This window comes from Sorex araneus, chromosome 4 (genome assembly GCF_027595985.1).
Source record: "Sorex araneus isolate mSorAra2 chromosome 4, mSorAra2.pri, whole genome shotgun sequence".
Classification (NCBI taxonomy): domain Eukaryota; kingdom Metazoa; phylum Chordata; class Mammalia; order Eulipotyphla; family Soricidae; genus Sorex; species Sorex araneus.
This window is the reverse complement of record NC_073305.1, coordinates 859571-876170: the sequence shown is the minus strand read 5'-3', so window position 1 is coordinate 876170 and position 16600 is coordinate 859571. Positions and strand designations below refer to the sequence as shown.

General features: G+C 62.2%; 1 protein-coding gene across 6 annotated transcripts in view; it reads right to left on the bottom strand.

Annotated features, from left to right (window-relative positions):
• The window catches only part of CHL1 (cell adhesion molecule L1 like), a 91197-nt gene that overhangs the window by 72088 nt on the left and 2509 nt on the right, over positions 1–16600 (bottom strand). For 4 of the 6 annotated variants that reach the window (XM_055134905.1, XM_055134911.1, XM_055134904.1 and 1 more), the window contains exon 2: positions 538–601. The exons of the other annotated variants lie outside the window; for them this stretch is intronic. The gene's annotated coding sequence lies outside the window, so the exon portion shown is untranslated. The remainder of the gene's footprint in view (positions 1–537; positions 602–16600) is intronic. 6 annotated transcript variants of the gene reach the window in all.

Below are 16600 nucleotides of genomic sequence, written 5' to 3'. Positions count from 1 at the left end.
GGCCCTGCCCTGGGGGGCACCGCGCAGCATGGCCATCGAGCACTGGGCAGGAGGCGCCCCTGGCCCATCCCCCCCCACACTGGCCACAGTGACCAGAGAGGACAGGACAGCCGCGGTGAGTCACCGACGGCAGTGCCGCGAGGTCACGCTGCCCAGTGCTCCCGGCCGGGCTGGGCTGTTGGGCCGAGCCGCCCACACGGCCCTTCCCCCCCCTCCGAACCCTTTGAATCCGCCACTATTCACGGCGGCTGGACGGGCTCCAGGAGGGCGGGTCCTCCTCTCGGGCCGCGCCAGGGACCCTGCGAGGGCGGAGAGGCGGCCTGCCGGGCCAGGACAGACTTTCCCACCCGCGCCCGGCCCGGGAGCTGCCCGCCCCGCTCCAGGGGGACCTGCCCGCCCCGCTCCCCCGAACCCGTGACTCGCGCCAGGAGGCGCCAACAAGAGCAACAGCTGTCAGCCGGGCGTCCCCCTCGCAGGGCTGAGCGGCCCCCCCACCCACACCCCACGGCCCCGGGGCTCCCTGGAGCAGGGTCCTACCCAGAGGGGGTCTGGCCGCACCAGCTCCCGTCAGCACCTCACGGCCGGGGCTCCGTCGCTGCGCCTGCGGAGAGAGCCCGGGGTTGTCTGTTAGGACCCGTGTCCCGGGGAGGGGCGGCCCCACGGTGCAGCCCGCCCCCACCCCCTTAGAACAATTGCTTTAGGGCCTGGAGGTGGCCTGGCCGAGCCCCACACGAGAGCAGCCGGGAGCACTGATTGCAGAGCAGTCCCCGAAACCCCGGGGGTGGCCGAGGGAGAAAGCCACAACAGAACCGCTGACCTGGTGCTCCGGCTCTCTGCCCCTCGGACAGTCTGCGGCCCACCTGGGAGCAGCGCGAGCGGCAGGGCCTGGCGCGGGGGTGGGAGGCGCAGGAGCAGACACGCAGCCGGGCTCCTCCTCGGCACGCTCCGCCCGGCGAGGCTGGCAGACCCGGGCGAGCTGCAGAAACCGGTTTGCAGGAGCCGGAGCCGCCCCAGGAGCCCGGCCACGGAGGACACCCGCCCCGTGTGCGGCAGGAGGGAGCTGCCCCCTGAGAAGCTCTGCCCCCCGCCACGCCCTGCTGGCCCCGAGGACGGGTCTGCAGACCCCGAGCCACGGCGTGCCGGCAGCTGCACAGTGACAGGCTGCGTGATCCCGGGGAGGCGAGTGGGGGGCCAGGTGGGGGCTGCCCTCCCTGCAGAGGCGCCGGGTGCCCGGGCGCGCCGGCCCCTGGGCAGACACGGCTGGACGGCTTCCTGTGCATGGCCGCATCTCCCCCCCCCCGACAAGACAAAGGAGGATGGACGCTCAGCCCTCACTTCCTCTCGGGCCCCCCGACGCTGCGAGAGGGGCCTCCTGCCAGCCCCCGGGAGACCCAGGCCGCCCCAAGGGGACAGGCGTGCGCCTACACGTTAACTGGGATGTCCCGTCCAGGCTGCTGGCCTGCGTCTGGCCCCATCACTGGCCAGGTCCTGCCAAGCTGCTGTCCAGAGGCCCAAGATGTCCAGCTCTAGTCCACACCCCCTGTGCTCCAGAAGAGGAGTCCAGGCCTGGCACTGGGCACTACGGCCTGCACTGTCGGGAATCACTCTGGAGCTGTGTGCACGCATGTGAGTATGTGTGTGTGCATATGTGTGCATGTGTGCGCATATGTGCATGTGTGTGGTATATGTGTGCATGTGTGTATGCATGTGTGTGCATGTGTATGGGTGTGTGCATGAGTGCACATGTGTGGGCATGTGTCTTGGTGTACATGCACCTGCACGCGTGCAGCTAGCGTGCATGAACATCCCTGTGTTAGTCACGGAGCTTTCATCGTGAGGACACACCCCAGCACTCAGGGAACAACACTTGCTCCTGCCGTGCACTCAGGGATCGTTCCTGGCTCTGCTTGGGAAATCCCGGGTGGTGCCGGGGAAGGAGCCGGGACCAGCCGTGGGCAAGGCCAGCACCCTCCCGTGCCCACACTGCCCGGGCCGGCCCACGCCTCCGCCCGTGGCTGCCTCTCTGCACTCCTGCCGCTGCCCCGGCAAACTCGGCTCAGCTGCCCGGGGCCACCGGCCGCCCCTGGCTGCACCTTTGCCGCCCCCAGAGGCACCGCTTTGTGTCTCTCCCGAGACCCTCCTGTGTCTCTCTCCCTGGGCCGAGTGTCGCCGAGCGCGAGAGCAGGTGGGCGGGTCCAGCCCGGGGCCTGCCCGGGGCCCAGCTCCTGTCCTCTCTCCCCAGCATCCCGACTGCTTTCCGGGTCAGGCCCAGCAGCACTGTCGGGGAGCGGGTGGCCAGTGGGGTGAGAATCTTCCCGTGTCCTCACCGTGGCCAGGAGCCCCCAGCTGGCTTCTGCCTGTCCCGGTAAAGGGCAGGTGAAAGAGGGCCCTGCCCAGCCCCGCGCACCCGGGTCTCGGGACCACCAGCCTGATGCAGGGCCCGCAGCCCACCTGCCCCCTGTGCACGCCAGCTAGGTCTCCCCCAACCGGGCACCCTGGGCAGGGGAGCTGAAGGAGGGGACAGTGTCCCGGGGCCACGGCTTCTCCTGGGAAGGTCCCAGACACGCCCCTGAGGAGGTTGGGGTGGGAGGTGGCGCGTGCGCGGGCCAAGACAGGAGGGAAGACAGACCCTGGCCCCAGGGCCAGTGCTCCTGCGTGCTCCCAGTGACCCCTGAACCCGGCCCCGGGAGGGATGGCCACAGTGCCTGGGGGCCAGCAGCTCCATGACCTCTGACCCCTGAGGTCCCAGCGAGCCGACTCGGTCCTCACACAGGGCCCTGGACTCGGGGTCCCCAGGCGTCACCCCTGGCCGGCTCCCTCACCAGGCAGGCGGCTGTGGCTACCACGAGCCCTCGTCCAGCCGTGCCCGTAGGACGGGGCCAGGAGCATGGACAGTGCAGGGCCAGGACCCGGGTGTCGCTTTTCCTTTACACGTCAGTGCTCCCAGTTAATGAGCCTCCTGACGGGCAGAACACTCAGAGAACAAGAGGTTAGAAAGACTTTTAGTGAAGTGTGCCAGGCACAGGCCAGGTTGGAAGGAACTGTGACTAACAAGGAGTGAAACGCAGCACCGCCTCGAGCAGAAAGCAGAGTCTCCAGACACCACGCGTGGGGCTGATGAAGAATCCGTGTCCGAGTGCGGTGCCTGCGGGCCACACGACTAATCCAGCTATTCACCACGAGTGGCCCCGCTCACCAGAGGCGGGAGGGACAGAGAGAGGGGCGCTAAGGGCCCCGGGAGACCCCCGGCTGGAGCCCCTCCTCCCCCTGAGAGGACAGCCCTGCCCACGGGGGCACCGCCTCCCACCCACAGACAGGCGCCCCCAGCCATTGGCACGGCCAGGCACAGCCGCCTGCTGGTCCCCAGACCCGCCGCGGAGCCAGAGCAGAGCCAGAGACGGGGACCAGCTCCCGCGGCGCCTGTGGCCGCCCCTGCCCAGGACCTGGGGGCGCAGGACCCCGCGACGCGGCCGACCCAGCCTCAACACCAGGACACTGCAGTGCGTCCGCCCCACCGCTGAGCCCACCGTCATGCCCGCAGGGGTGTGGCCGACGTCCTGCACCCAAGCTCCGGGCAGCCCAAGCTCTGGGCGGCCTCTGCTGGCCCCTGCTGGGCCCCCGGCAGGGCTGAGGAGGCTCCGGAGAGGCTCGTCCTTCCCCGAGACACGGACCCACCCCCGCCATTGCGTCCTGGGACACACAGCAACCACAGCCTGCAACCCGTGTACACTCGTGCCACACGCACAGGTGCTGCACACGTGCCCGCAGGGCACACACGCCTTCACCACCCACGCTCACGTGTGTACGATGGGCAGAAGCGTGCACACAATCCGGCCTCAGGACTCGCGCCGTCCCTGCCTCCTCTCCCCCCCCCCCCCCCGCTCTCCTCTCGGAACCTTCTAGAAGGCAGACGGGCGCCCCGGGTGCGGGTGAGGAGTGCGGGCGTGTCTCACCCCGAGGCCCCGGGAGCCGCTCACTGGAATAGCAGGTGCTGACACGCGCCCGGCCTCCCAGAAGTGCTCTGACGGCAGCACAGCAGCAAATGTTTTGACAAGGAGCGAGAGGCCTCGCGCCGTCTCCAGGCCCCCGCTGTGCCGCTGAGTGACGCACGCACGGGGCTGGGGAGGGGGTGCAGCAGCAGCCGCAGAGCTGAGGCAGGGAGGCCGCCGGAGCCGCCTCGGCCCTCCCCTGCCCTCCACAGCACGGCTGCTTCCACAGCGGTGGCCACGGTACGCGTGTGACTGTCAGTGCCCGTCACCGTCCGTGTGTGGCCATCAGCACGCATATGACTGTGTGACCACAGTGTGTGACTGACCACCAGCACGCGTGTGACTGTGTAACCACAGTGTATGTGTGACCACTAGCACGCGTGTGACTGTGTAACCACAGTGTGTGAGTGACCACCAGCACGCGTGTGACTGTGTAACCACAGTGTATGTGTGACCACCAGCACGCGTGTGACTGTGTGGCCACAGTGTATGTGTGACCACCAGCACGCGTGTGACTGTGTAACCACAGTGTGTGAGTGACCACCAGCACGCGTGTGACTGTGTAACCACAGTGTGTGAGTGACCACCAGCACGCGTGTGACTGTGTGGCCACAGTGTGTGAGTGACCACCAGCATGTGTGTGACTGTGTGGCCACAGTGTATGTGTGACCACCAGCACCTGTGCGATTGTCAGTGTGCAATCAGTGTATGAGTGATTATCAGCGTGTGTGTGACTGTCTGTGTGTGTGACCATCAGCATGGGACTGTCAGTGTGTAACCATGTGAGTGTGATTGTTTGACCATCAGCAAGTGACCATGTGTGTGACCAGCAGCATGTGTGTGACTGTGTGTGGTTGTCACTGTGTGTGGCTATTAGTGTTTCCAGTGTGTGTGGCTGTCAGCATCAGTGTGTGACTGTGTGTGACTATCAGTGTGTGTGACTATGTGTGTGACTGCATATGACTGCCAGCGTGGGTGATCAGTGTGTGACTATTAGCATGTATGAACATCAATGTGTGTGTGTGAGTGCATGACTATCAGCAAGTGTGACTGTCAGCATGTATGTTACTGTATAATTTTCCGTGTTTGTGACTGTGTATGGCTGTCAGCATGTGCGTGACCATCAGTGTGTGTGACTGTGTGACTGTCAGTGTGTGACCATCAGTGTGTGTTATAATCCGTGTGTGACTATCAGTGTGTGTGACTATGTATGACTGTTGTGTGTGTGACTGTGTGTAACCATCAGTTTGTGTGTGACCATCAGTGTGTATGATTATGTGTGAGTCCGTGTGTAGATGACCATCCGTGTGTGACTGTGTGTGACTTCCGTGTGTGTGACCATCCATGTGTGGCTGTGTGTGATCATCAGTGTGTGTGACGTGTGTGGCCATCCGTGTGTGTATGACTGTCGGTGTGTGTGACTGTGTGTGACCGTCCATGTGTGTTTTACCATCGTTGTGTGTGTGTGATCATCAGTGTGTGTGACCATCCATGTGTGTATGACCATTCCTGTGTGTGACCGTCTGTGTATGTGATCATCAGTGTGTGTGACTATGTGTGACCATCCGTGTGTGTGTTTTACCATCGTTGTGTGTGACCGTCCGTGTGTGTGTGATCATCAGTGTGTGTGACCATCCGTGTGTGTGACCATCGCTGTGTGTGACCGTCTGTGTGTGTGATCATCAGTGTGTGTGACTGTGTGTGACTATCTGTGTATGTGTGTGACTGTGTGTGTGATTGTGTGTGACCGTCCGTGTGTGGGGGTGACCGCCCTATGTGTCTGTGCACAGGGCACTGGGCTCCTTACACTCAGGGAGTCCTGGGCAGGGCACCCAGCTGTGCTCTCCGCCTGGCAGGCCTCTGACTTCTCCCCCCAGACAGAGGGCAGTGCGGCGCCCGCCCCCTCCCGCGCCAACCGTCCGTCTGTGGTTCCTCCGTCTGTCTGGGGCTGGGGCTGATTCGGGCTGAACAATGTCCAGGAGGGCCGGCAGGGAAGCTGGCTGTGTGCAAGGGAGCGGCTTGTGGGGCTGGCAGGGGTGCAGTGTGCGAGCCCGCGGGACGGTGGGCAGGGGCGCAGTGTGGGAGCCCGAGGGACGGTGGGCAGGGGGGCAGTGTGCGAGCCCGCGGGACGGTGGGCAGGGGCGCAGTGTGCGAGCCCGAGGGACGGTGGGCAGGGGCGCAGTGTGCGAGCCCGAGGGACGGTGGGCAGGGGCGCAGTGTGCAAGCCCGCGGGACGGTGGGCAGGGGCGCAGTGTGCGAGCCCGCGGGACAGTGAGCAGGGGCGCAGTGTGGGAGCCCGCGGGACAGTGAGCAGGGGCGCAGTGTGGGAGCCCGCGGGACGGTGAGCAGGGGCGCAGTGTGGGAGCCCGAGGGACGGTGGGCAGGGGCGCAGTGTGCGAGCCCGAGGGACGGTGGGCAGGGGCGCAGTGTGCGAGCCCGCGGGACGGTGGGCAGGGGCGCAGTGTGCGAGCCCGCGGGACGGTGGGCAGGGGCGCAGTGTGCGAGCCCGCGGGACGGTGGGCAGGGGCGCAGTGTGCGAGCCCGCGGGACGGTGGGCAGGGGCGCAGTGTGGGAGCCCGCGGGACAGTGAGCAGGGGCGCAGTGTGGGAGCCCGAGGGACGGTGGGCAGGGGCGCAGTGTGCGAGCCCGCGGGACGGTGGGCAGGGGCGCAGTGTGCGAGCCCGCGGGACGGTGGGCAGGGGCGCAGTGTGGGAGCCCGCGGGACAGTGGGCAGGGGCGCAGTGTGGGAGCCCGCGGGACGGTGGGCAGGGGCGCAGTGTGCGAGCCCGCGGGACGGTGGGCAGGGGCGCAGTGTGCGAGCCCGCGGGACTGTGGGCAGGGGCGCAGTGTGGGAGCCCGCGGGACAGTGAGCAGGGGCGCAGTGTGGGAGCCCGCGGGACGGTGAGCAGGGGCGCAGTGTGGGAGCCCGAGGGACGGTGGGCAGGGGCGCAGTGTGCGAGCCCGAGGGACGGTGGGCAGGGGCGCAGTGTGCGAGCCCGCGGGATGGTGGGCAGGGGCGCAGTGTGTGAGCCCGCGGGACGGTGGGCAGGGGCGCAGTGTGCGAGCCCGCGGGACGGTGAGCAGGGGTGCAGTGTGCGAGCCCGAGGGACAGTGGGAAGGGGCGCAGTGTGGGAGCCCGAGGGACGGTGGGCAGGGGCGCAGTGTGGGAGCCCGAGGGACGGTGGGCAGGGGGGCAGTGTGCGAGCCCGAGGGATGGTGGACAGGGGGGCAGTGTGCGAGCCCGCGGGCGCCTCTGCTTTGCTGGCAGTGCGTGTCTGGTCTCCCCCGACACCCGGAAACTGCGGTTTCTGTACAGAAAACGGGACCAGACCCAAGTGGCGGCCACAGCCACGCACAGGTGAGGCCCAGCCCGGGGCGTGACCCTGAGGCCCCAGACTGACCAGCCCTGTTCCCCGACGCCCCGAGTAGACGAGAGCAGAGCGGTGCCTCCTGACAGCACCACCCGCCCGCGGCTGTGCCGGCCCACCAGAACCTGCCCACCCGCCTCCCCAACCTTCTCTCGCCCACGGCTCTGGGCATGACGCCTGGATCAGCCCTGCAGAGACCAGCGTGGGGTCCTCAGGGAGGCCCAGCAAGCACCGACCCCAGGAGAGGAACCCTCACTCGGAAGGCCGCACGCACACACCGTCCACACAGACCAGTGCAGCGGCCCTGACCGGAGAGAACTCGAGGGTGTGGTGGGTCGACAAGGGAGCACTGCAGCTGCGGGGAGGTGGAAGCTTGCAGCCACTACCAGCCGGGCGGGATGCAGGGTGCAGTGAGCAACGTGCATCGGAAGAAGGGAAAGAAAGACAGTTACTTGACAGTCTCACTTGTGGGTGCTGTTTAAGTGAGTAACAGGAAGAGGGAAGGCAGGTCAGAACGGGGAGACCTAGATTCTCCGAGGCCCCAGAGTCCAGAAGTGGGATGGAGAGAAGGAAGAACCGAGGGGGGAGGCAGAGAAGGAAGGACCGAGGGGGGAGGCAGAGAAGGAAGAACCGAGGGGGGAGGCAGAGAAGGAAGGACTGAGGGGGGATGGCAGAGAAGGAAGGACCGAGGGGGATGGCAGAGAAGGAAGGACCGAGGGGGGAGGCAGAGAAGGAAGAACCGAGGGGGATGGCAGAGAAGGAAGGACCGAGGGGGGAGGCAGAGAAGGAAGGACCGAGGGGGATGGCAGAGAAGGAAGGACCGAAGGGGGAGGCAGAGAAGGAAGAACCTGGGGGGATGGCAGAGAAGGAAGAACCGAGGGGGGAGGCAGAGAAGGAAGAACCGAGGGGGATGGCAGAGAAGGAAGGATTGAGGGGGGATGGCAGAGAAGGAAGAACCGGGGGGGATGGCAGAGAAGGAAGAACCGAGGGGGATGGCAGAGAAGGAAGGACCGAGGGGGATGGCAGAGAAGGAAGGACCGAGGGGGGAGGCAGAGAAGGAAGGACCGAGGGGGATGGCAGAGAAGGAAGGACCGAGGGGGATGGCAGAGAAGGAAGAACCGAGGGGGATGGCAGAGAAGGAAGGACCGAGGGGGGAGGCAGAGAAGGAAGGATCGAGGGGGATGGCAGAGAAGGAAGAACTGAGGGGGATGGCAGAGAAGGAAGGACCGAGGGGGATGGCAGAGAGGGAAGGACCGAGGGGGGAGCCAGAGAAGGAAGAATCGAGGGGGGTGGAGAGGCGGAAGGAGGTGAGAGGGCAGGAGCCTTGGGCACGTCGGTGCTGTGGCGGTTTGGTCTCCCCGTGTCAACCAGAGAATCAGCAATGCCCAGGCAAGCAGGAGCTCCAAACTACAGCCCCCAACAGAAAACCCCACCTGTCAAGGGGGTGGCTGGGGTGGGAGGGGGCTGGAGCTGGAACGATGCCCGAAACCCAACTACAAATAACCATAAACATTTTTTAATTGAAAAAAGTACTTTTTTGTTTTTGTTTGGGGGCTATGCCCAAAGCAGTAACAAGTCTCACGATGGAGACGTTGCTGGTGCCCGCTCGAGCACAGTGAAGAGTGGGACGATGAACAGTGGGGCGACAGTGCTACAGTGCTTGTTTGGGGGCCACACCCAGCAGGGTGCAGGGGTTACCCCTGGCCCTGCACTCAGGAGTCGCTCCTGGCAGTGCTCGGAGGATCATACGGGACGCCGAGGATCGAGCCAGGGTCGACTGTGCGCAAGGCAGACACTTAACTCCTTGTACCACCGCTCCAAATATTTTTAACTAAAAATGTGTAGAATATAAAACTAAAATGCAAACGGCGGATGCCCACTGTCTGCCCGGCCCTCAGAAGCAGAGGCAGACAGGAGTGAGGACGCGGAGAGGGCCCAGAGCCGGCCAGGACTCCGCCTGAAGTGCCCGTCCCTGCACACCTTCCGGCAGGCTCCAGAGCAGGGCTCCCTCCCGCTGCCCACTGGGGACTCGGAGGGGTGGCCGTGGCCGGCAGCCACGGGGGCGGCTGGGCAGACTGTCCCCGTGTTGAGCACAGTAATGGGTTTTTAATGGCAGCTGTCCAGAATCACGCTGCAGAGAGACGGCTTATTAGTAATAATAATAGCTGGCACTTTTATGTGCAAAGCACTTTACAAATATTAGCTCATTAATCCTCCACCTGCCGCCAAGAGGAAGCCGCCATGTCCTGCCCTCGGTTGGCAGCTGCAAGACAGCTCCAGGGGGAGGCGCGAGAGGGGGGGGGCTTTTGTCATGGAGCCGACAGCCAGTGCACGCGTCCCTCCCTGCCCCGCACGTCCACTCTGCTGACCACCAGCCCTGTGTGCAGGGAGGTCAGTTACGTACCAAGTGTGCTCACGAGAGCGGGGTCTGGCGGCATGAGTGACCCTGCAGGGGCTGCGGCACACAGCCCGCCTCATCCACGTGGGCCACGTGTGAGGACACTCCCTGCGGGGGGCACTCCCTGTGTTACACACTTCCTACATGGGGACTTCCTGTGTGTTACACACTCCCTGTGTGGGGACACTTCCTGTGTGTCACACACTCCCTACATGGGGACTTCCTGTGTGTTACACACTCCCTACATGGGGACTTCCTGTGTGTTACACACTCCCTACATGGGGACTTCCTGTGTGTTACACACTCCCTGTGTGGGGACACTTCCTGTGTGTCACACACTCCCTACATGGGGACTTCCTGTGTGTCACACACTCCCTACATGGGGACTTCCTGTGTGTTACACACTCCCTACATGGTGACTTCCTGTGTGTTACACACTCCCTGCGTGGGGACACTTCCTGTGTGTCACACACTTCCTACATGGGGACTTCCTGTGTGTCACATACTCCCTACATGGGGACTTCCTGTGTGTTACACACTCCCTACATGGGGACTTCCTGTGTGTTACACACTCCCTGTGTGGGGATACTTCCTGTGTGTCACACACTTCCTACATGGGAACTTCCTGTGTGTTAGACACTTCCTACATGGGGACTTCCTGTGTGTTACACACTCCCTGCGGGGGCACTCCCTGTGTTACACACTTCCTACATGGGGACTTCCTGTGTGTTACACACTCCCTGTGTTAGAGACTCCCTGTGTGGGGACTCCCTGTGTGTTACACACTCCCTGTGTTAGACACTCCCTGTGTTACACACTTCCTACATGGGGACTTCCTGTGTGTTACACACTCCCTTTGTGGGGACACTCCCTGTGTGTTACACACTTCCTACGTGGGGACTTCCTGTGTGTTACACACTCCCTGTGTGGGGACACTCCCTGTGTGTTACACACTCCCTGCATGGGGACACTCCCTGTGTGTTACACACTCCCTGCGTGGGGACTCCCTGTGTGTTAGACACTCCCTGTGATAGACACTTCCTACACGGGGACACTCCCTGTGTGTTACACACTCCCTGCGTGGGGACACTCCCTGTGTTACACACTTCCTACACAGGAACACTTCCTGTGTGTTAGACACTTCCTGTGATAGATTCTCCCTGTGTTAGACACTTCCTGTGTGGGGCCACTTCCTGTGTGGGCATTTCCTCTACACGTGTGGACCCTTCCTGTGCATGTGGACACACTTCTTGTGCTTGTGTGGACACTTCCTATGAGTGTACAAACACCTCCTGTGCATGTGGACACTTCCTACATGTGTGGACACTTCTTAGTCATGTGACACTTGTGTGTGTAGGCATTTTCTGCGCATGTGTGGACACTTCCTGTCCATGTGTGGACACTTCCTGTGCATGTGTGGACACTCCTGTATGTACAGATACTTTCTGTGTGAGGACCCTTCCTGCGTATGTGGGCACTTACTGGGTGTGTGGACAATTCCTGTGTGTGCACACTTCCTGTGCTTGTGCGTACACTTCCTGTGTGTGTGGAAACTCCCTATGCATGTGTGGACACTCCCTGTGCATCTGAGGGCCCTTCCTGTGTGTGTGTGTGTGTGTGTGTGTGTACCCTTTCTGTGTATGTCCAGACACTCCCTGTGCATCTGAGGGCTCTTCCTGTGTGTGTGTGTGTGTGTGTGTGTGTACCCTTTCTGTGTATGTCCAGACACTCCCTGTGCATCTGAGGGCTCTTCCTGTGTGTGTGTGTGTGTGTGTGTGTGTGTACCCTTTCTGTGTATGTCCAGACACTCCCTGTGCATCTGAGGGCCCTTCCTGTGTGTGTGCGTGTGTGTGTGTGTGTGTGTGTACCCTTTCTGTGTATGTCCAGACACTCCCTGTGCATCTGAGGGCCCTTCCTGTGTGGACACACGTGGCCCCATGGAAGGGGCCAAGCTGAAGCGGCGTCCACAGCCCACGTCTCTCTGCTGACTCACAGCTCCTCTACAGCGGCAGCCAACGCCCACAGCCCCTGCTGTCCGCCTGAAGGGGGCCCGCTGGCTACTGTCCTAGCGGGTCTGCTGGCCCTGTGGGCAGGGTCCCAGTTTCCTGCACTGTGCGAGGGCTCAAGGGTGGCTCACAGCTCCGCACTTTGGCCCGATGAGCAAGTCCCGAGGCGCCGTCAGAGGCTCTTTGTGACCCAGCCTGGAAAGCCCCTCGCCGCACAGAGCCGGGGCTGGGGGCCGGCCAGGGGGGCGGGGATACACAGCGTGTGCCTGAAGCACTCGGGGCCTGAGCCGGGGCGGGAGGCGCCTGCCTTGCGTCCGGCTCCCCGTTTGGGCACCCACAGGACTGACTCCCGAGCACTGACAGGACTGAGCCCCGGAGCAATAAACAAATAAATGCGAAACCAGAAACGGCACCTTTGTTCCTCCCCTCGGGCCTACGCGCAAAGACCCCCAAACCCAACGGGCTCCGCAGGGCTGCGGCCCTCCCTGGCCCCTCGGCCTACCAGGGCAGGTGGGCACCACACGCTGGGCACCCTGCAGAGGGCAGCCCCCCACCGGACACCCACCAGCAAGACCAGCTGTGTCCCTCCCTGCTGCCCGCCCAGCCGCGCCCTCCTGCTGACGGGGTGCGGGGGGCTGGGACCACTGACCACATGGCAGCTGAGCCCCGACACCTGGAGACCCTCAGACCCTCATCCCAGGCCCCGCCCAGCACCCTCGCACCCCGGCCCCGCAGAGGCAGGAGGCTGAGGGCCTGCACCTGCCTCTGGCCAGCAGCGCCCTGGGCGGAGGGGCAGGACGGACCCTCCAGGGGCGCCTGGAGAGCAGGAACCCGGTTCTGGGGCCTTTTGGTTTTGTCTGCTTTGGCCGGGGCCACACCGCAGTGCTCAGGGTCACCATGGGGGGAGGGGCTTGGAGACGGACCCAGAGGGGTCAGGCCGGCACCTCCTGCTGCCCCTTTGCTCAGCAGGGCCCTGGGCTGACACTGTCCAGGGAAGGCTGCGAGCTGGCCGGGGCCTGGCCTCGGGCTTGTCCTTCCACCCCTCGGCCCTCAGCCCCGCGGCCCCCCAGAGAGCTGCCACTCCGCCACCTCACCATCACTGACACTCAAGGCCAAGTTCCCAAAGCAAAGGGACGCACAGCGGGCTCGGACGAGGACAGCCACGTTCTGAGGCTCCCTGCGGGGGACCCTCTCACCTCCCCATGGGGGACCCTCTCACCTCCCCAAGGGGGACCCTCTCACCTCCCCACGGGGGACCCTCTCACCTCCCCACGGGGGACCCTCTCACCTCCCCACAGGGTCCCTGACCCTCTCACCTCCCCACGGGGACCCTCTCACCTCCCCATGGGGGACCCTGACCCTCTCACCTCCCCATGGGGGACACTGACCCTCTCACCTCCCCACAAGGGACCCTCTCACCTCCCCACAGGGCCCCTCTCACCTCCCCATGGGGGACACTGACCCTCTCACCTCCCCACAGGGGACCCTCACCTCCCCATGGGGGACACTCTCACCTCCCCACAAGGGACCCTGACCCTCTCACCTCCCCACAGGGGACCCTCTCACCTCCCCACGGGGGACCCTGACCCTCCATCCCCAGGGAGTCCCTGCTTCTCACAGCAGGTCCCTGACCCTCTCACCTCCTCAGAGAGGGCCCTGATTCCTCCCCTCCTCACAAGGCATCCCTGATTTTCTCATCTCCCTAAAGGGAATCCGGGATCCTCTCACCTCCCCACAGGGCCCCGGGGACTCTCAAATCCTCACAAGAAGTCTCTTGTTCTCTCAACTCCTCACGGGGGGTCCCCAGGACACCCAAGTCCTCAGAGGGAGGGGACAGAGCAACAGCACAGCAGGTAGAGCATGTGCCTTCCACGAGGCTGACTGTGTAAGGCAGTGTGGCCCCTCAGCCTGTAAGACTGTGGCCCTCAGCCCCACCAGAAGTAATTCCTGAGTGCCGAGCAGGAGAAGCTCCGAAGAAGAACCAGATATGGCTAAAAACGGAAACAAACAACATTCTAACAAGGGGCTCCTAATTCTCTGACCTCCTCACAAGGCATCTCTGGGACCCTCAAGTCCTCACTAGAGCCCCTGGTTCCCTCACCTCTCACACAGGATTCCCCGAGCCCTTCACCTCCCCACATGGGGGTCCCTGGTTCTCTCACACACGTGGGTTCCTGGGACCCCTGGCTCCTCACGGGGGTCCTAGGGCCTCCCTTCTGCACACAGGCTCCTGGTCCCCTCACCTGCTTACACTCCCCCCTTCCACGTAGGCTCACAGCGGTACGAGGCAGCCACGCAGGGGCCACCCCCGTCCAGCCAGGGCCCCTGCCCTGAGTCTCCACATCGGTTCTAGAAGAACCTCTCGGGTCTCAAGAGAAGGTGAACAAAAATTCACCGTGAAATCTCCTTTTCTGGTGTAGGAACCTCCGCACACGTTTGGGCGGCCCCCGGGGCAGGGACCGGGCGGTCCAGGCCTGGAAGCCTGCAGCGAGGTCGGTCCTTCTCAGGAAGCAGCGTCCCTCCCCTCAGCATCCTCCGCACCCCAGCCGGCCCCTCCTCAGCACAGCGGCTCTGGCCGGTCCGGGCCGCCCCGTTGGGGTCTGGTGACTGTCGGTTCAGCCGAGGCTCACTCATGGGGGACGGATGCCTTTCCCGTTTCCGGTGACGGCCCGGCACGGGGCCACGGGCTGGCATGGGAGGGAGGACCGTGCCTGTGCTGGGGCCTGACTGGTGCCCACTCCGCTCGCACACTCGGAAACCCGGCGACTGTCCACGGCTGTGGGTGGCTCCTCCCGGGAGGCCCCGTCAGCAGGCAGCTCCCGGGGCTCAGCCGGCTGTACTGGCAGTGCCAGATTGTGCCGTGGGTTTGGGAGATGTGGCTGGGACCCAACACCTCAGCCCCCAGCACTGCAGCTCCAGGGGCAGGTGAGGAGAGGCCAGAGGGCAGAGGGCAGAGGGCAGAGGGCAGAGGGGCACTGGACTGCTTTCACTTCATCCCCCATTTACCAATGCCCAGGTCAGCCAGAAAAGCCGAGTGCCGACAGATTCCCCTGAGGGAGGCGTTCTGACTCTTTTCCAAAAGTCACACACACAGACACACACATACACCTGCCCACGTGCACACAGACACGTGTGCATCCACACGCACACATAGGCACACACATGCACACATGCCTATGCATGTATGCACACAGGGAGACAAAAGCACACACCTGCATGTCATGTGCGTGCACGCATGTGTACACATAAACATGCACAGTTACAAGCCACAACCCTCATCATTCGACTTCCACATTGGTAAGTAAGTTAGTGTCTCATAGGGCCAAATTGGTGTACAAATGAGGTAACCATTTTTACAGAAAATAACAAATTTTGAAAGCAAGGTATTTCCCCAATTTTTATTACTCAAATGCAGTGGGAAGGTGAGCAGGGGTCATTTTTTATCCACAATACATAAAATCTCAATTAGCTATGGTCTATTTGTGCCCTGACTAAAAACATCCGTTAACAAAACAGAATCTTCTAGTCTGCCGGATAAATATACCCAGAGAAACTGCGGAATCATGTTGGTTGCCAGGCAACACAGTTCACTCCCTCTGGTTTCTGATCAGTCCCACCCATTCATCAAGCTTCCGAGTCCTGCCTGCAAAATCCAACCAATTTGTTTCTTGGGAAAATTATTGTGACTTTTGGTAACACAATAACACTTAACCCTCAGAAGATAAACTCAGACGTCCTTTTGATCAAAGGGATGTGTTAATTCATTATTCTCTACATGGCGCTAACGGGGAAGCTATAATTAACTAACGACACCATGGTGCGGCACACACAACAAACTGCAGTAATTAGTAAAGTGTAAGGTGCTCACCAGCCTCCAAAATTAGAGAATAGGCTCTTTCCTCCAATAAAGATGCGAAGAAAAGAGAGGGTGCCCTAGTAATTAAGTCAAGAATGGCTCCGCCCCTCCTGGGTGGGGGGAGGCTGGGGGGACCCCCAAATGTGCGGCTCACTTGGGCGGCAGAGAAGGCGGCTCAGCCCCGTCCTGCTGCCCCAAGGTGGAGCAGAGCATGGCGAATCACGTCATCTTTCTTTGAAAGAATGCTCCGCGCAGTATTTTCCAGGAATGAGTGGAAAGAATATTCTGTTTCCATTCATTAGCTGTGTTAACTTAGCATATTGTATGTAAATCACCGTAATAATTTCAATCTCTTCAGACTGAATTAGTCAGAATAAAGCTGTAATCAACATGTTCATAATTGAAACTATAGTATTCCGAGTCCCAGTCTGAGAGAATAACAAGGGCGCTGACTGAATCGGCAGCACCCCGATGCCTGCAAACGCACAGGGGCTCGAGCCGGACGCCCCCGGCTCTCTCCCTGGGCACCGGGCGGCTGCCAGGGCAGGGCAGCCAGCTCACCCCCACGGCTTGTGCCCTGCCCTTGCCGGAGGCCAGTCCCATCCGCGCTTCTGCCAAGATCTTTCGGGAAGACACACAGCGAAAAGCTGAGCTTTTTGTTTTATAAAACACATTAGGCTCGATGGCACTGTGGGCTGTCATAAATCCAAGGGCAAAATAATTTCCAATAAATGAAACATTTAATGCCAATGCTCCCGGGAACGCATATGTAAATGACACGCGTTTCAAGCAAGCTGTCATGTTAATTTCTGAAGGTTCTTTTTAAAGATGACACTGAGGAGAGGGCATCTGTCATTCAACAATCAAACATGGAGCACGAAGCTTCGCCAAAGGTCTGAATTGATCACTCACCGGGTTTCCCCACACGGGGATCCCTGGGGCCCCCACACTTAACCTTCCTTATGAGATAAAAGCTCAGACTC